This window comes from Lathyrus oleraceus, chromosome 5 (assembly GCF_024323335.1).
Source record: "Lathyrus oleraceus cultivar Zhongwan6 chromosome 5, CAAS_Psat_ZW6_1.0, whole genome shotgun sequence".
Lineage (NCBI taxonomy): Eukaryota > Viridiplantae > Streptophyta > Magnoliopsida > Fabales > Fabaceae > Lathyrus > Lathyrus oleraceus.
In genome coordinates, this window is record NC_066583.1 from 496,684,329 (window position 1) to 496,706,054 (window position 21,726).

A 21,726-nucleotide genomic window follows, 5' to 3' on the forward strand; every position below is an offset into this window, starting at 1 on the left:
GTTAATCCGGCAATCCTTTAGCTTCAAGCTTTTCCCTTCTTCAACCCTTGCTCTCTTGCTCTTCCTCTTTGCCCTTTTCCACTTTCTGTCGCTTCTCTGGTTTTCACGTGAAAAACCCTTTTTACCAAATGGAACTCTTTATATATATTCCAACTTTATTATTCCAATAATAATAATCCAATAATATTCCAATTATTTAATTAAATTAATAAATATACTATTAACTTAAATTAAATAATTATCATATTTTATCGGGGTGTTACAGTATCCATCTCAAAACGCTTACCTTCCAGGGCATGCCGCTTGTCTTGATTTTCCATCTTCACTCTGATCTCCTGATTAGCTCTCTGAACCCGAGCAACACTCATCTCCAATTCCGTCTTCTCTACGAGCCACTGATCTCGTTCCCGCTTCATCTCTAAGAACTCGTCCATACTAACAGTAGAAGGAGTCTCTTCAATCAACGGATACCAAGGATCAACCATAGGGAACGGTAGACAAGTAAGCTCCACTCTCTTACTGAGCCAGTCATCGAACGGAGGAAACGATCTGTTATTAGCTCTACCCCAAGAAACCTTGCCTTTCCTCTGAATGTTGTGCCATGCCTCAGATACTTGCTTCACCCTGACCTGATTGCCCTCAACTGGGAAGTATACAGATTCCTGAACCTCACTTTTGAACGGAGGACGCTCCATAGCAAATCCCATCTGCCTCTTAAGAAGTGTCGGGTTATAATTAATGCAACCTTGAACTCCTATAAGCGGCACATTGGGAAAACCCCTGCAACTGCAGATGAAGTCCTGTCCAACCCCACTACTGTGAGTCCAGTCTATATCCTTGGCCCTCAAACCCATCAGTTTGGTCGCCCAATTAACATTCTGGCCCAGAAGAACAAAAGCACCCTTAGACGGCAAGTATCCCATAAACCACTTGTATAGCAACTGAGCACAGCATCGAATCAATCCCCCACGCCGTTTCTCGTTCCTGTTATGAATTGAATAATAGACATCTCCGATCAAGGTGGGAATAGGATTTCCTCGAACAAACAAGCGAATGGCATTAATATCCACAAAATTCTTCTGGTTAGGAAACAGAATGATCCCATAAATGCCCGCAGCAATCAAAGCACAGACAGCTTTCCAGTTACCCAACTCTGCCTGTTCCTTAGCCTTAGCCTCCAGGAAACTCAGATGAAAACCAAGCAACTTCCCCTTTTCTTTCAGATTACCCTTCACCATCTCCGGACTCAAATAAAGAGCACAGGCAATCCCTCCAACATCAGGTTCTTCCTTGGTAGCATAGAAAGGAACCTGATCTCTGATCTGAATACCCAAAATATCAGCATAGTCTTCCATCAAAGGCCCGAGTAAGTAGTCTGGGAAAACGAAACACCTCAGCTCAGGATCATAGAACTGGAGAAGAGTATGAATGGCGCTCCTGTCTCTGTCAGTGAGTCTAAAAACCATCTTCAGAATACCCCCATACATCTCACGAAACAACCCCACATGGTCGGGAGCAATCAAAGCTATCATATCCTTCAGCACACTGATCTCTGGGTCGAAAAAACTGTAGGCAACATCATCCTTCAAACCGGGTCTTCTCATATCTGGGCAGAAAGTCTCTCAACCAGAATCTCGATCAAAAGGGTCCCTGCATATGGGTAAACATGTGTTAGATGCAAATAGATGCAAGATGTAATGATGCTGATGAATGAATGCAATGCGTTGCCATCCTCCAAGCCATCTGATCATCTGCACTGAAATCTGGTCTCTGAACTGATCATAACCATCTGAGGGAAATATGTAACCACAAATCTGACCCACAGGTTCCGAAATAAACGGAAGATACATCATCATCATCATCAAACCATCTCTGAGCAGATACCCATAACCATCTCTGAATCGGCCCGGGGAATCCTGAAATAAACGGATCCCCACTGATAAATAACTCGGCCCGGGGAATCCTGAAATAAACGGATCCCCACTGATAAATAACTCGGACGGCACTCCGGCGTCTCAGACACAACTGGCCATAAATCCGACTTATAAATAGGACTCTGATCCACGGAACCAAAAGTCACCATCTGAGCAAGGCATCTGAAAGAATCAGCCCTCCCCTCACAGGTAAATTCTAATCAGGTCATCCTAAGGCGGATAATAGTCTCGACAATCGGGCAGAGATACTCAATGGGTTTGCCCTTTCGGGTGTGCCATTGTAACTCTCCTGAGATCGTCTAAACCAAAGATCCGGGAAATGATCGGTCACCAGAGTCAATAGCTCAAAAGAGATAACCCAACCAAAGTGGAAAACCCCACTGGAAGAGCACTTCTCAGATGAACCTCGTCCGGCTTGTGGTATGTCACGTCGCAACAATGTGCCCAACCGGCATGTGAGCGACGTGAGACCACGCTAATCCTAGGTGTATACTCGGGCCTGGGTTTTAGCCCCACTCAGAACACCCACCCCAAACAGAGGAACCACCTGCACAGAGGACGGCAACATGATAGTATGATGCATGCAAATATTTATGCAAATATATACACTGGTTAGAATAATAAATGTAATAAATCAAGCATCACAAGCAACCTAAACTATCCTAAAACGCTAGGAAGGACTCGCTTAGGGAGAATGGACCAGCACAGGTCTACATCCCAAGTCCCCAGCAGAGTCGCCAACTGTCGCATCCTGCGAAAAACAACCGGCGGGCTAAACAAAAACAAACACAGAGCCGCCACTGCGCGTTATTTATCCCAAAATAGGGAGAGAAACCTGGAAAAAGCATGGTCTCGCGACCAAAGAGAAAGGGTAAGGGAGTCGGTTACGCAAGGGGAAGGTATTAGCACCCCTCACGTCCGTCGTACTCGACGGGATCCACGTTCTAAAATAAAGAAAAGGTTGCTAAAACATCACACACACACACAGGGAACGCAGGTGGGGTTAAGAGAAGGGAGCTCGATAGGACATCGCATCCTATGCCTACATATCTCGTCTGGAACGAGAATCAGAGCTACTGTAGTTCGGCTCACGCACGCCAAACAACACAAACACACAAACAGGCAAACTTGGAACCCGACAACCACTCGATGGAATTACGTCAGCTTCCGAACCAAAAACCCAACACTGGAACCCAGATGCCACTTGATGGACTTACACCGGCTTCCAAGCATACAACAAACAACAAACAAACAACAAGTTGCTAAGGAGTCGGGAACTCGAGCCTAGCACTTGTCAAACAACACACACAAAAAGGAAAAAAAAGTGCCCGGAGAGGTCTCGCACGACCTCCTGCCTACATACCTCGTCTGGAACAAGGATCAGGGCGATGTAGTTCCCCTGAAAGGGAAAGAAACTCTAACCAGAAACAAAGGGGAGACACACTACCAGGGAGCTGTACTCGAGCCTAGTGTTATCATGCATCATTGCCCTATGTCATGGTTTCTACCTACTTGCACAACTGCAAGCTAATCCTATCCAGGAAAACAAGCATGCAAGCATCAATCAATCAAAACAAGCATTTCAAACAAATATTCACATAGCACACACTATAGCCAATCAAGTGGGCTCAAACAATGGGTTTGACTGCCGAAGCAAGTCATCTGTACAAGGGTAGTGTTCGCTCTTAACCTTGCCATTGAGGGGCTAAGGTGAAGCAGATGAAAGGTGAGTGAAGGTTAGACTTCACAGCTCTTATCCCTGGCCAGGGAGAGCTTCAAACAAAGGAGCGTGGGTTCAGAAAGATGGAACCCTTCTACGCTCAAAGACTCTGACACAACTGTACAAAGTACAAGATCTTGGGTTTGTGCCCCAATGCATCAACACAGTAGTGTGAGCAGAGGGACGACTCAACAGAATAGTGGGGGATAGATTGCATATCCCTTGGCTTCCGCCAATTGCCTTAATCAAGGACTTTACCTGCTTGGGCACAAATGTAAACAACCACAAACATCGCCTCTTAAGGAGGACTTCAGACATTTGCCTGGCCAAGTAACAGGCCAGGTCTTCCAGACTACATGAAGTCAAGAGATTCTACCTCAACTGGTTTATACAACCAAGCAGCAGCAAGCAAGTTCTTAAAGAACTGTAAGCAACTTAATGTACCTGAAATCAATCAAGTATCATCAGTACTCAGACAGACAAACAGTAAACAGCAAATGTTAATCAGTTAATCTGTACAAGCAACACAGGTTAGTGCACATAAGTGCAAGCTATAAGCTCAAGCTCAAACATCAATCCCTACAAAACAAAGTCATGTTAGTTCATAAACATCAACCAAACTCAATTCAAATTGCCTTGAAGCAATCTCCTTAAGCATTGTGCATTTCATCCTGAAAATCCAAACCAAATGTGAGAAACAAGACCACTAGGCCAAGCCTAGGGTCCAAAAGGGATAAAAAATTCTAAACAGCAAGTGAATTTCAACCAAAATCACATTCAAACAAATAGAAAGCAAATACAATTGGTCCCATGCTCATATCAATCACCATTATCATTTCATGCACAATTTAACATCAATCATGCAATTTGCAACTTCAATTGACCAAACAGAACTATCTCACTCAAAAGCATACCAAATCAATCCAATTAATTCCACCAAAATTCACACCTAAACAGGACACATTCAATGTATAGCATGTCAATTTTCAGCTCAATTGGACAAAAGAAAGTAAGTCAATGAAAATCAAGAAGTCCAGACACATTTATACAAGCCAATTCAAAGCATCAAAACAAGCATCCACTTCAATAATTCATAAAACAGTGACAACATATTAGAAATGAATGGGATCAAAACCATGATGTCCTACAACGTGTCTAGAATGCTCATGTCAAATTTCATCTTCATCCAATACCATATGAGAATTTCACAAGCAAAATGCCAACATGTGTCATGCAAGGTTACCAAATGAGCATACAGAGAAGAAAATTATCGATCAAATTGAAAATGCAACTAACAATTCCAGAAAAATTCACATATTATCTTGACATATCAATGATCATTCATGCAAACAATTGGAGCAATTCAACATTTTTAGGCCAGGCAAATAAAATCAGAAAGTTGACCTATCTTGGTGTGACACAAATTGTCACACCTCTATTCAAAAAATCATATCTCCATCGCCAAGTATCCAAAAATCACAAACTCTACATGAAAATCACCATCAATGAGTCCAGAATAAGCACAAAAATTTTCATTCATTTCTTGGGAAACATGAGCATTTCATGAAGGTTTTGGCATGGTGTATACAAAATGAGCACATATAATCAAACCCTAAGCCAATTATTTTTCTACACATGCAAAAAATCCACAAAAATCATCATAAAATTCTACACATCCTCATGAGAATGGCACAAAAAATTTCACAAAAATTGGATGAAAAATGAAGCCTCTAGGAATTTTTGAAGTTCTTGTAATTAAGTGTAAAACAAATGAAAAAAGAAATTAAGAAATAATATAAATTTAATGATGCAGTGGCATTTTTGCAATTTTTAAAACACCAGCCAAAACGACGTCGTTTGGCTTATAAGTGATGGCGCGTTTTCATTGGTGGAAGTCGGCGGTAAACACAAAATTTGAAACGGAAGCGCCTGCAGATGGATCAAACACCACTATTCATCGTGTTCTTGTACGAGAACACTCAAAAATTCCAGAAAATCAAGATCCATGAATCGTAACCAAAATCAACAAAATTATAATCAATAGAACCGTCCTTCCTCCTAGATTAAGGATATACAATTGAAATTCCCTAATTCCTACTATAGCGAAGGGATCGAGCAGTTAAAGTTATGAACACAAACATTCAAATCACGATAACTCAACCTACAGTCAATCATTCCAAAAACTACACATATCATGATGATCTACATTGAACACACTACAAAACGCATGTAATAATTTAAGGAATGGTGAAATTCGATTTTGCACCTTAGGTTGAAGACAATGATGATTCTTGATGCTTCAAGGTGCCAAATCCAAAAACAGATGAAGGAGAAGGTTGAGGAAGTTGATTGGAAGAAGATCCTTGGCTCGAGGTTGCTTCAATTGCAAGAATTCTCAAATCACCATTATTGAGCTCCTTATGAACAGTCACGATTTTGATGTTGTTGGCAATGGATTTGTTCAAACAGATGGAGAGCTTGACTTGTAGAGGATGAATCAAAAAGAATTTCGCAATTTGATCAAGAATTAATGAAGAAATCTTGAAAAAAAGCTTGATGAAAATTTGGAGAGTTTGAGAGAATTTGATGAATTTCTGTTATGGATCTTGAGAATTATGATTATCATTTGCAATTCAGTTATGATTAGCACTTTATACTCCAGCTTAATCACTTTCTTAATCACCAATTAGCAAAAAATGAATTTGATTAACATAATGTGAAACTAAGGGCAAGGGCAAAAATGACATTTCCAATTAGGCTATATGACAGCAAGGTGACAGCTCAAACATCTTCTAAATGTCATTTGGAGTGTGTTGGCTTTGGTCTCATGTCAATTGGCCTTGTATTTCTCATTTTCACTATGCCATGCCAAAAATGCACTTAAGTCCACTTGAATTTTGACTTTTTGCATTGACCAATTTTGATGAATTTTGATTATGCACCATGAAAGTACATGTGAAATGGAGTTTGCTCATAAAAAGATCATCCATTTTGGACATTCCATGTGAAAGTTATGCCACTTTGATTATAGGTCTTTTTTGAAATTGAATGGACCATAACTTGCCAACCATACATGGGAATTTCAAGTTCTTGGACTTTTTGGAAAGGTGAGACCAAGATCTACAACTTTCATGTTGAACAAATTTTCATTTGAAGCTTTTTTGGACATGTAATTTTGTGGTCAAAAACTTTCCATTTTTGGAAACTTCCATTACAAGTCACTTTCTATTTTTGGCAATTTTTGTTCTGACTTTATTTTCTTCATTCTTGAGCTTTGAAATGTCAAATAACACTTGTTTCAACATGAATGAAGTGTATCCAACTCTCTCCCACCTCCAAATCCATAAAATCAAGCACCGTTGACCACAGTTGACTTTTTCAACTGATAGATGAATCTAGCAATGCACTGATCAATCTGAGCCCCAATTCTCTGATGAAATGGCTCAAGGATGAAACCCTAGCCTCAATAAGCTCCATATAACCATGTGATGATCCCCATATCCACTATAGACCCCATCTCCTTGCCATGCCCTGATTGGCCCAATGCAACTGATTAGGGTTGACTAGTGGTCCAGACCCTAATCTCAAGGAATATGCTTCAACACTTGATGATGACAAACCATGATGATGATGATGAATCATTTCAAACAATATGAAGACCAATCTCTTGAATAATCACAAAACCCTAATTTGGACCTCCACATCCTCAGATGATTAATGACCAGCCCAATGAAACCCTAGCTTGCACATGACCTCCTATCTTCTGATCAAGACTTGAGAGGATGATTTGCACAACGTAACCACATGATATGCAATATGCACTTCCTAATGACCTAAAAATGATATGTAATATGTTAAGCTAGTCCCAAGAGAGGAGGGCAAATTTTGAGGTGTTACAGTAACCACGACTTGAATTGCGCTGATCGCATAACACTTTCCATCTCTGTTCGACGGAAAACATCTCCTCCAGTATCGCACTACTGGGGAACATCCTCGATTAGATCAAGATTCTGAACTCCTCAGAGTAACACCTTGCTTTGCGGATAAAACCACGTCTCAAACAGTAACCACGGTTTGAGACTAGCTTTATGCTCGCAGTATGATGCATGATCTTTTTCTGCGCAATGCTCCATAATCATGGAAATGCTACGCGATTTATTATTATATTTTTTTATGCAACATGCTATGCTATTTTTTCATGATGAATGCATAAAAAGTATCCCCCTCAAGGGACTCTTCTGAGGAGCACGAGACACTCTGCTGAGGAACCCGTCAATACTCCGATCTCCACCCTGCTAGGGAATAAGCGCTGCTGCTGCTGGGAAAAGGTAACCCTTGCTAGGGAAAAACCTCCTTTTCACCCAACCCGCTCGAGAAACTGCTGAAGATAAGCACCACCAACACTCTGTGGGGATACAACAGTCTTTGACCTGCTGGGGATATACATCCACCTCTGCTTCGGAAAACCCTTACAGATACCGGACGACTTCACTGAGGAAAGGCTCACCGATAGCTCTGCTGGGGAAACAGCAACCTCCAGGCCTGACGACTGGGGAAGCACCGATCTGACACCTGCTGGGGATAACCCATCCTGACCCTGCTAGAGAGGCGAATGCCACTCCGCTGGGAAAAACCCATGCAATCCAAAGGTAGAATCACTCAGCTGGGGATGCAAATATCAGTCTGCTACGGAAACTCATCCAATCCACTGGTAGGATGAACACTGCTGGAGATATATTTCATTGAAACCCGCTCCATTCAGGGAATAGCAACCTTCAGACCTGGCTGCTGAGGAAACACCGTTTTAAACCTGCCGGGGATAACCATCTCGACTCGGCTGAGGAGACCCATAGACTTTGGATCTGCTGGGGATTTGGTCCTCTAATTCTGCTTGGGGACCTCGCTGGGGAAATGAGAAAAGTTGGTACAGAACACCCGTCGACTTGTCGAACCATGGTATCCACCTCCCAATCATGTATCAGCTTTCCACTTTTGAGAATTCCCAGACTCGTCTGAACCTTTTCTGCTCCATCATCTTGTATTCCCAATCGCTCCGTGCTCGACGGAGTGCTAACTCCTGGGGACTACACAGACTTTTCAATTTTCAGACTTTGAAGAGTCTTCTTGATTAATTCCAAAGGTCGTCGGACGTCTCAACGTCTCTTCGTCATTCTTTCCTTCATTCGTCCCTGATTGGACTCTGCGGGGATTTGTTTTGTCAACAGATTCCACATCACAACCTGCAAGTGAGTGAAAATATCTAACAGTACCTGCAAAACAGACCGTCAGATAAAATCGTGCCCCATGCGTGTCAAGATTTCAACACTTGGGTCACTCAACCTTCCGAACAAGATTTCAAGCTTTCAATCTTATAAACATGCATTGGAAGGGACCTGTATGTCTTAAAATGCAAGATTCTTTATCAAAAATATCTGGATGTTTTTGCAATCAAAGCGGTAATGAAAACAAAAAACAATTTTTTTTTGACTGAATATGCATTTTATTGATTGAAAAAGTGTGGCTCAAATGAGCAATACAAAAGAAGTAATTCCTGAAAAGAGGTAATTACGCACAAAAGGAAAAATCTATCCTAATGGCAATGTGAAACCCGCAATCTCATCAAGTTCCAACTCGGTTACACCCCATATGTCCTCAGACTCTCCTTGCTTTCTGCCTTCTGAACAAGACACCTCCGACTGATCCGTACCGGGTATTATCCATGATGCCTTAACCAAAGCGCAAACGATCATGCTAGACGTCGTTGTTCGTTTTAATCCCTCTTTTGCCTGGACCACCCTTTCGAGTTTTCAGTCCACCGGGATACCCATTTTTGCCCAAGTCGCCTTTTCAGGTTTTCGACTTGCCGGCTGTACATTTTTCTTTTTATCCCTAATTTTTGCCCGAACCATTTTCTTTCTGTTTTTTGGTTCGCCGGGATGCCCATTTTTGCCTGTACTATTTTATTCTTTTCGTCCAGCAGGTCAATTTATACGAAGTATTTTTTAACTGCGTCCGCATTCACAGGGGATGGAAAGTCCTCGCCATCCATGGTCGTTAGCAACAAGGCTCCGCCAGAGAAAACCTTCTTGACCACGAACGGACCTTCATAATTCGGTGTCCATTTGCCCCTTCGATCGTTTTGAGGAGGAAGGATCCTTTTCAGCACTATATCACCCACGTGATATACCCGAGGTCGTACCTTCTTATCAAAAGCACGCTTCATCCTTTGCTGGTATAATTGCCCATGACAGATGGCTGCTAGCCTCTTTTCTTCTATCAGGCTCAACTCTTCATACCGGGTCTTTACCCATTCTGCCTCTTGCAACTTCACGTCCATCAGGACTCTCAAAGAGGGAATCTGAACCTCAACCGGTAGCACTGCTTCCATTCCATATACCAACGAGAAAGGAGTTGCCCCAGTAGATGTACGCACCGACGTTCGATACCCATGCAATGCAAACGACAACATCTCATGCCAGTCCTTATAGGTTACCACCATTTTCTGCACAATCTTCTTTATACTCTTGTTCGCCGCCTCAACCGCCCCATTCATCTTCGGACGATAAGGAGAAGAATTGTGATGCTCAATCTTAAATTCCCGACACAGCTCTGCCATCATCTTATTATTCAAATTAGAAGCATTATCAGTAATGATTCTCTCGGGAACCCCATATCGGCAAATAATGTCTCTCTTGAGAAACCTGGCAACGACCTGCTTCGTCACATTCGTATAAGAGGCTGCTTCAACCCACTTGGTGAAGTAATCAATAGCCACTAATATGAATCTGTACCCATTCGAAGCTGTAGGCTCAATCTTTCCGATCATATCAATGCCCCACATAGAAAACGGCCATTGAGACGACATTAAGCTCAACGGATTTGGAGGCACGTGCACCTTATCAGCATAAATATGGCATTTATGACACTTCCGCACGAAATTAAAACATTGGGCCTCCATTGTCATCCAGTAATAACCTGCCCTCAGCAGCTTCTTCACCATCGCATTCCCACTGGCATGGGTACCGAACGATCCCTCGTGAACCTCTTTCATCAATTGGCTTGCTTCTCTATCATCAACACATCGGAGCAAGACCCAATCAAAATTCCTCTTGTACAAAACCCCATCCTTATTCAGATAGAACACCATGGCCAACCTCCGCAGAGTCTTTCGGTCCTTCCTTGATGCCCCCTCGGGATACTCTTGAGTCTCCAGATAGCGCTTAATATCATAATACCACGGCTTCTCATCATCAGACGCTGTATCAACAGCAAACACATAAGCCGGTCTATCCAGACGACCTACTTCAACACTGGGGAACTGATTCCACCACTGCACCTTAATCAAGGCGGCCAGAGTAGCCAAAGCATCTGCCAAAGGATTCTCCTCTCTAGGCACATGATGCATCTTCACCTTGGTGAAAAACGTCAACAATCTCCTCGTATAATCCCGGTATGGAACTAAATGAGATTGATGCGTATACCATTTTTCGTTAACCTGATTTATCACCAGAGCTGAATCTCCATATATGACAAGGTTCTTGATCCTCAAATCAATCGCCTCTTCAATCCCCAATATACAAGCTTCATATTCAGCCACGTTGTTGGTGCACTCAAATGTTAGCCGGGCAGCAAAAGGAATGTGAGATCCTTTCGGCGTAACCAAAACAGCACCAACACCGCTTCCATTCACGTTAACGGCCCCATCAAACATCAGAATCCATTCGGATTCAGGGTCAGGCCCCTCCTCCGGGATTGGTTCCTCGCAATCTTTCGATTTGAGGAACATGATGTCCTCATCAGGGAATTCAAACTTCATCGGTTGATAATCATCAATGGGTTGCTGGGCAAGGTAATAAGACAATACACTCCCCTTTATCGCCTTCTGAGAAGTATACTGTATATCATATTCAGTCAAAATCATTTGCCACCTCGCAACCCGTCCGGTCAATGCTGGTTTCTCAAAAATGTATTTGATTGGATCCATCTTGGAAATCAATAAAGTGGTATGAACCAGCATGTACTGCCTTAGTCGGCGAGCAGCCCAGACCAAAGCACAGCAAGTTTTTCGAGCAGTGAATATCTTGTTTCACAGTCGGTAAACTTTTTGCTAAGGTAGTATATGGCATGCTCTTTTCGACCAGACTCGTCATGCTGCCCCAATACACACCCCATAGACCCCTCGAGGACTGTCAGGTACAGAATTAACGGTCTTCCCTCCACAGGAGGCATCAGAATCGGAGGCTCCTGCAAATATTCTTTTATTTTTTCAAATGCCGCTTGGCAATCCTCATTCCACCTGACTGTTTGATCTTTTCTCAACAACTTAAAAATTGGTTCGCACGTGGCTGTTAGATGAGATATGAACCGTGAAATGTAGTTCAATCTACCTAAGAAACCACGAACCTCCTTCTCCGTTCTCGGTTCAGGCATTTCTTTTATTGCTTTTACTTTCGCAGGATCAACCTCGATTCCTTTCTCACTTACAATGAACCCCAGCAATTTACCGGACCGCACTCCGAACGTGCACTTGTTCGGATTCAACCTCAATCTGAACTGTCTCAACCGGTCGAACAACTTGGCCAGATCTACCAAATGCCCCTCTTCTGTTTGGGACTTTTCTATCATGTCATCAACATAGCATTCAATTTCATGATGAATCATATCATGAAACAAAGTCACCATAGCCCTTTGATAAGTAGCATCGGCGTTCTTGAGACCGAATGGCATCACCTTATAACAGAAAGTACCCCACGGTGTGATGAACGTTGTTTTCTCCATATCATCTGGCGACATCTTAATTTGATTATAGCCAGAAAAGCCATCCATGAAGGAAAACACCGAGAATTGAGCTGTATTATCTACCAACACATCAATGTGAGGTAATGGAAAATCATCCTTCGGACTAGCTCTGTTCAGATCTCGGTAGTCCACGCACATTCTCACTTTACCATCTTTCTTCGGGACTGGCACAATGTTCGCAACCCATGGCGGATAATTAGTGACAACAAGGAAACCAGCATCCCACTGCTTCTGCACTTCCTCTTTAATCTTCATCGCCATGTCAGGTCGAGTTCTGCGCAACTTCTGCTTCACTGGAGGACAATCTACTCTCAATGGTAGCTTGTGCACAACAATATCGGTATCCAACCCTGGCATATCTTGATAAGACCAGGCAAAGATGTCGACATACTCTTTTAACAACACTACCAATCTGCTCTTGACACTTCCCTCCAAAGCAGCCCCGATCTTCACTTCTTTCTTAACCTCGTCGGTACCCAGATTCACAACCTCAATCTGCTCTTCATGCGGCTGAATCACCTTCTCCTCTTGTTTCAACAACCTGGCTAATTCCCCTGGCAGTTCACAATCTTCTTCGTCTTCTTCTTTAGCAAGATAGATTGGATTGTCGAAGTCATATGAGGGTGTAACAGGATTGTTAGCAATGAGATCCGGAGAAGAATCGCATCTGCATGAATGTTGATTCATGCATTGCTTTTAGAACCGGTGTGAGACAAATTAAAAAAAGAAAAATGAAAACATTGCCATTTTTATTTTGTTTTTATTTTTAAACTGCAAAAATAAATGAAACAGGGAACACCGTGTTTAACTGAAAAACATCCTTTATTTAATGATGCAAATTTGCAAGTTTAAACATGAGGTGGCCCTTACAATGAACCCTTACGTGTCGGGCAACACGTATGGCTTTCATGCATATAAGACTAAAACAAGAAAAATATTACTCTTCCAGCAGAGTGACCCGGATGATCTCTTCAGCCTTCCAGTTCTGGATTCCCATCCCTGGCGCGCACGGCTTTATCCACCGGTCCATCTCGCAGTCACTATCAGCTTCATCACCCATCATGCAGATGTGATCCGGATCCAGCATTCCGGCACTTGTGAATGTGACTGACGTACGACGTCCTCTGCCTTGTCTTGAGCCTCGGCCCGGCTGGTACCCCACTCCGAAGCGATCCTTCTTTGCAGGGACCTCCATCATTCTGCCCCAACCAGGAGCCTCTCCATTCTTCACTACCTCAGCAGCCTGCTTGTATGAAGAAATGGACGGTTTCTCTTCCTCTTTAGCAAAAAGAGCATTCTCCACCTTAACGGTTTCAAATGCCTGACTGGGCGTCTCCCATATCTCGCCGTCCATCTCCACATATTTGAATGACGACAGGTGGCTGACAAAGATGTCTTCTTCTCCACACACAGTGACAACTTGGCCTTCCCAGATATACTTCAGCTTTTGGTGCAAAGTCGAAGTTACTGCCCCAGCAGCATGAATCCATGGGCGACCCAACAGGCAACTGTATGCCGGCTGAATATCCATGACATAGAAAGTTGACTTAAACACCTCTGGGCCAATCTTCACAGGAAGCTCAACTTCTCCAAACACGGCCCGCTTTGACCCGTCAAAAGCCCTCACAATCAAATCTGTTGGAGTCAAAATCTGCCCATCACAGTTCAGCTTAGCCAGAGCCTTCTTCGGCAACACATTCAAAGAGGAGCCGGTATCAACCAGCACATGCGAAAGCACGACCCCTTTGCATTCCATAGCAATGTGTAGCGCCCGGTTGTGATTCCTCCCATCCACAGTCAAGTCCATGTCTGTAAAACCTAGCCCATGGCTGGCATGCACATTAGACACGACTGTTTCCAATTGGTTAATTGTGATCTCTTGAGGAACATAGGCTTTCTTCAAGATTTTCAATAAAGCCTCCCTATGCCCCTCAGAACTCAACAACAACGACAGAATTGAGATTTTGGACGGAGTCTGCTGCAGATGGTCAACCAGCTTGTACTCTGACTTCTTGATGATCCTCAAAAATTCTTCAGCATCATCATCAAGTTTTTCATCCGACCCTACTGGCGCCGGTGTCACCACTGGAGTACTTTCATTAACCACTGCCTTTCCTTTCGCCCTGGCTAAAGCCTCGGCCTTTTCTTTTTTCTCTTTTTTCTCCTTCTCCTCCCCTCAGAGCATCAGGAGCAAACAGCCTTCCGCTGCGAGTGAAACCACTAGGTCCGGCATTATCCACCTTTAGAACGGTGGTTTCACCTGCAGCTTGGTCTTCCAATTTCTCGCCATTACAATAAACCTCCCCACCATAGTGCCAAGGCACGACATCATTTTTGTCATACGGAATTGGCCCAGGTACCGTGATGGTAACTGGAGCCGCTTCAGCAAGATTGGACAAATCCACCGGATCAAAGTAGATTGTTATGGTGGAGACTTCCTCTTTTTCCTTATCAGCCTTCTTCTCAATCACGATACTTCCCTCGTCCATCAAACCCTGGACAGTCTTTCTCAACGATTCACACCCCTTGACGGAACTAGTGCACTCAACACAATCAGAACCACAGCCCGGGTAAACCCCATTCAATAATAACTGCCTCTTGACCTCGGCCAGAGGAGTCTTCAACTGGTCAACGACAGACAACCCAATCCTGTTCTCCTCAGAGATAGCATTCACCCCCCTTTGACCATGCGCGGGCATGGGATTAGCATTAACATTGGGAGATGGTGCGAAGTTGATTGCTTTTGAATCCACCAGGTCTTGAACTACGTGCTTAAAAGCTTTGCAGTTCTCAACATTGTGTCCGGGAGCACCCGAGTGGAATTCACATTTGGCGTTTTCATCATAATTAGCTGGCCTTTGATCAGGTCTCAAAGGTGCCAGCGTCCTCAACTGTACCAGTCCTAAATCTTGCAACTTTTTCAATAGGAAAGAATAAGTCACCGGAGGTCTGTCAAACTGACGATCATTCATTCGGCCCCTCACTTGATAACCAACCCTCTGTGGCCTCTGTTGAAAGGGTTGTCTCTGTTGTTGAGGTTGCTGTTGTTGCGGTTGTTGTTGCTCAGCAGGAATAGTTACCGCAGCAGTGTGCTGAACGTAACGATCCCTACTGGGTCCTCGTTGAGCATACACGGCGCTGGTATCGCCCTCTTTCTTCCTCTGGCCAACATTACCAAACGGCTTTTTCGATCCTGACGACGAAGCTGCACCCTGAATTTTACCGAGCTTCAGCCAGCTCTCAATCCTCTCCCCAGCCACAACAATGTCAGAAAAGTTGGTCACCGGACAACCAACCATCCTCTCAGCATAAGCCCCCTGCAAGGTCCCCATGAAAAGATCAGACATCTCTCTGTCAACAAGAGGAGGTTGCACTCTGGCAGCCAACTCCCTCCATCTCTGGGCATATTCTTTAAACCCCTCGTTATTCTTCTGAGACATACCCTGCAGCTGGGTACGACTCGGGGCCATATCAGCGTTGAACTGATACTGTTTAAAGAAAGCGTCTCCAAGATCCTGCCAATTCTTTATATCTGAGGACTTCAGCTTGGTGTACCATTCCAGTGAGCCTCCGGACAGGCTGTCCTGGAATAAGTACATCCACAGCTTCTGATCCATTGTGTATGCAGAAATCTTGCGGACAAAAGCTTGCAGATGAGTTTCGGGGCTGGAACTCCCATTATACCTGTCGAAAGCGGGCGCTTTGAACTTCTGTGGGATCACAATCCCCTCAACCAGCCCCATGTTTGACATATTCACCACCCCAGGAGTGGCATAGCTTTCAAGAGCTCTAATCTTCTCAGCCAACAGCTGAATCTCTTTGTTCTGAGGTGGAGCACTGTATTGACCGAAAGGCTCATTATGCATTGAGAACTGGTCTGCTTCCTTGTCTTTCTCTCTGTCGTCATCAAACCCACAGAATGGAGGGAAAAGATTGTCTTTCAGATTCTGACCCGGCCCAGGTTGACCAACAGCACCACCGAAACCGCCGGCATTATTCACCACACCAACAGTCGTTCTCTTTCCACCATCTCTAGACCCCAGCCCCTGGTTGGAGACACCATCCAGGTTTACACCACTATTTGCTGCAGAAGCCCGCTCGAGCTTTTCAACCTTGTCTGCTAGAGCCTTCTGACCAACTGCAAAGCCTTGCATGATGTTGATCAGCTCATTCATTTTGTCCTTCAGCTCGAGGATGTCTGTATTTGGGAGATCCATCAGTCTAGGAGTATTGCGCCTGGTGAAGTATCTGTGAGGTCGGGTTGAGTGCAAAGGTACAGTTCTGCGAGCACGAGCAATGATTCCTGAAACAATCAAGCACGTTAGCAACAGATACCTGCAAAAAAAAACACAAGTTATTATGATCAATGCATGAATGCAGTGTCTATCCATATGAGGAACACTTCGTCTCTTGATCCTGGCTTCATTGAGACAAATAAAAATCCGGCAGCAATATTCTGATAATCAGCATTTGATTCCATACATACAGATCAGAGATATATGATTCAGCCTGACACCCCCAACCATGTGTGTGCTTGTGTGAGTGCATACGGTAAAGCAAATAAAGCTTGAAGATCAATCACTGAATGAAAATAACCATCGCATAGCAAAAAGTGCACAAACAGTGCCATAGTCATACATCAAGTCAGATACAAGTCAAATACAATTCTCCAGAATCGAGAAGGAAATACAAGCAAATGAACTCCGTCAACAAGCCTGACGGTAATCCACATAAATGAAAGATCTAGCCGGATGAGGGTCCCACAGATGGCTCTATCTCATCAACCATCTTCGCGTACTCTGCGGCGAATCTGAGCTCGGTGTTCTCCTGCTGCAATCTCCCCACCTCTTTCTGGTGAATTTTCATCTGCCTGAAATAATGATCTCTCTCAGCAATGTAGTGATCCCTCTCAGCAATGATCTTCAGATTCTCGGCTTCCTTAATCTTCAGCTTCGACTCCCACTCAGCAATAAGAACTCGGACTCTGTCGTCCCTCTGATCTCTCACCAAGATTTGCCTTCTCTTCTCATCTTCGATGACCTTTGAAGCTCTAGCCAATCTCTCTTTGGTGATGTCATGCTCCTTTGTTGAAGATGCCAAAGCCTGACTGACCTTCCCATAGTAGGCGGTATCCATCTCAAAGCGCTTTGCTTCCAAGGCATGTCGCTTGTCTTGATCTTCCATCTTCACTTTGATCTCCTGGTTGGCCGTCTGAAACCGAGCAACAGTCATCTCCAATTCCGCTTTCTCCGCAAGCAACTGATCTCTGGCTTTCTTCATCTCGAGGAATTCTTCCATACTGACATAAGAACTTGGACCCTCAATCATAGGACACCGAGGATCACCTCCTGGAAATGGTAGAAATGTAATCTCAATTCTCTTCCGAAGCCAATCATCGAATAGAGGAAAATACCGACTGTTGACCCTACCATAAGGAACCTTGCCCTTTCTCTGGATATCTCGCCACTCATCCAATACTTGCCTCAGCTTGGCCTGATTGCCATCAATCGGGAAGTAAAAGGACTCCTGGATCTCTCGCCCGAGAGGAGGACCCTCCACAGCAAACCCCATCTGTCTCCTGAGAAGCACCGGGTTGTAATTGACGCAACCCTGAACTCCTACGAGAGGCACATTGGGCAGACTCCCACAACTGTATATAAAATCCCGTCCAGCCATACCATTATGAGTCCAAGCAATATCATCAGCCCGCAAACCCATCAATCTGAAGGACCACTTGACAGTGGGATCAATATGAGCAAAAGCACCCCGGGAAGGCAAATACCCCATAAACCACCTGAATAGCAACTGAGCACAGCACCTGATCAAACCCCCACGCCGCTTCTCATTCCTGTTATGAACCGAGTAATAGACGTCTCCAATCAGAGTAGGAATAGGGTTTCTCTGCAGGAACAACCTGATAGCATTATGGTCCACAAAATTCTTCTGATTAGGAAATAAGATAATCCCATAAATGCTCACAGCAATCAGAGCGCAAACCGTCTTCCAATTACCCATAGCAGCACGCTCCTTGGCATTAGCCTCCAAGAAACTCAAATGAAATCCAGGTAATTTCCCCTTTTCCTTCAAACCCTCCTTAGTCATTTCCGGACTCAAATAAAGAGCACGGGAAATCCTCAGGATGTCAGGCTCCACCATAGTAACATGGAAAGGAATCTGATCACGAATCTGCATACCCAGAATGCTAGCATAGTCCTCCATCAGAGGTCCCAACAGATAATCTGGAAATACGAAGCATCTCAAACCCGGGTCATAAAACTGGAGAAGAGTATGAATGGCGCTCCTGTCGCTGTCAGTGAGTCTGAAAACCATCTTCAGGATACTACCGTATGCCTCTCTGAACATCCCCACATGGTCGGGCGTAATCAATGCTATCATCTCCTTCAGCACACCAATCTCAGGGTCGAAGAAACTGTAAGCCACATCATGCTTCAAACCGGTCCTCATCTCTGAACAGAAAGTCTCTCAACCAGGATCTCGATCAAAAATGTCCCTGCATATGGATAAACATGTGTTAGATGCAAGTAAATGCAATATGTAATGATGCTGATGAATGAATGCAATGCATTGCCATCCTCCAAGTCATCTGATCATCTGTTGCTCGGAACCACAGCTCTGATCTCTGAACTGATCCTAACCATCTGAAGGCGAAAATGTAACCACAAATTCGACTCAAGGGTTCCGAAATAAACGGAAGACAGATACATCATCATCATCATCATCAAACCATCTTTGAGCAGATACCCACAATCATCTGAATCGGCCCGGGGAATCCTGAAATAAACGGATCCCCACTGATAAATAACTCGTACAGCTCTCCGGCGTCTCAGCAATAAACGGCCATAAATCCGACTTATAAATAGGACTCTGATCCTCGGAACAAAAATTCATCATCTGAGTCACCATCTGAACATGCATCTGAAAGAACCACCCTCCCCTCACAGGTAAATTCTAATCAGGTCATCCTAAGGCGGATAATAGTCTCGACAATCGGGCAGAGATACTCAATGGGTTTGCCCTTTCGGGTGTGCCATTGTAGCTCCCTTAAGACCGTCTAAACCAAAGATCCGGGAAATGATCGGTCACCAGAGTCAATAGTTCAGATGAAGTAACTCAACCAAAGTGGAGTACCCCACAGAGGAGAGCACTGTCAAATGAACCTCGTCCGGCTTGTGGTACATCACGCCGCCAGGCACATGTTGACCTAACATGAAAGAGGCAACGTGAGACCACACTAATCCTAGGTGTATACTCGGGCCTGGGTTTTAGCCCCACTCAGAAAACCCACCCCATAACAGAAGAACCACCTGCACAGAGGACGGCAACATGATAGTATGATGCATGCAAATATTTATGCAAATATATACACTGGTTAGAATAATAAATGCAATAAATAAAGCAAAACAAGCAACCTAAACAATCCTAAAACGCTAGGAAGGACCCGCTTAGGGAAGATGGACCAGCACAGGTCTACATCCGAGTTTCCCCAGCAGAGTCGCCAGCTGTCGCATCCGCGAAAAAACAACCGGCGGGCTAAAACAAAAACAACACAGAGCCGCCACTGCGCGTTATTTATCCCAAGATAGGGAAAGGAAACGCTCAGAGAAACCTGGAAATAGCATGGTCTCGCGACCAAAGAGAAAGGGTAAGGGAGTCGGTTACGCAAGGGGAAGGTATTAGCACCCCTCACGTCCGTCGTACTCGACGGGATCCACATTCTAAAATAAAGAAAAGGTTGCTAAAACATCACACACACACACAAGGAACGCAGGTGGGGTTAAGAGAAGGGAGTTCGCTAGGACATCGCATCCTATGCCTACATATCTCGTCTGGAACGAGAATCAGAGCTACTGTAGTTCGACTCACGCACGCCAAACAACACAAACACACAAACAGGCAAACAGGGAACCTGACAACCACTCGATGGAATTACGTCAGCTTCCGAACCAAAACCCAACACAGGAACCCAGATGCCACTTGATGGACTTACACCAGCTTCCAAGCACACAACAAACAACAAACAAATAACAAGTTGCTAAGGAGTCGGGAACTCGAGCCTAGCAATTGTCAGACAAACGCACACAAAAGAAAAAAAGTGCCCGGAGAGGTCTCGCACGACCTCCTGCCTACATACCTTTTCTGGAACAAGGATCAGGGCGATGTAGTTCCCCTGAAAGGGAAAGAAATTCTAGCCAGAAACAAAGGGGAGACACACTACCAGGGAGTTGTACTCGAGCCTAGTGTTATCATGCATCATTGCCCTATGTTATGGTTTCTACCTACTTGCACAACAGCAAGCTAATCCTATCCAGGAAGAAAGCAAGCATGCAAGCATCAACAAATCAAAACAAGCATTTCAAGCAAGTATTCACAAAGCACACACTATATCCAATCAAGTGGGCTCACACAATGGGTTTGACTGCCGAGGCAAGTCATCTGTACAAGGGCATTGTTCGCTCTTAACCTTGCCATTGAGAGGCTAAGGTGAAGCAGATGAAAGGTGAGTGAAGATTAGACTTCACAGCTCTTATCCCTGGCCAGGGAGAGCTTCAGACAAAGGAGCGTGGGTTCAGAAAGGTGGAACCCTTCTACGCTCAAGACTCTGACACAACTGTACAAAGTACAAGATCTTGGGTTTGTGCCCCAATGCATCAACACAGTGGTGTGAGCAGAGGGACGACTCAACAGAATAACGGGAGATAGATTGCTTATCTCTTTTATCCGTCAATTGCCTTAATCAAGGACTTTCCCTGCTTGGCACAAAAAGTAAGCAAGCACAAACATCGCCTCTTAAGGAGGACTTCAGACAGTTGCCTGGCCAAGTAACAGGCCAGGTCTTCCAGACTACATGAAGAATAGAAATTCTACCTCAATTGGTTTAAAAACCAAGCAACAGCAAGCAAGTTCTCAAGGAACTGTAAGCAACTTAATGTACCTGAAATCAATCAAGTATCATCAGTACTCAGACAAACCAACAGTAAACAGCAAATGTTAATCAGTTAATCTGTACAGGCAACACAAGTTAATGCACACAAGTGCAAGCTATAAGCCCAAACTCAAGCATCAATCCCTACAAAACAAAATAATGTTAGTGGACAACATCAAACAAATTCAATTTGCAACTTGCATTTATCTCCTTAAGCCTTTTGCCTTTCAACCTGAAAATCCACACCAAATGTGAGAAACAAGACCACTAGGCCAAGCCTAGGGTCCAAAGGGATAAAAAATTCTAAACAGCAAGTGAAATTCAACCAA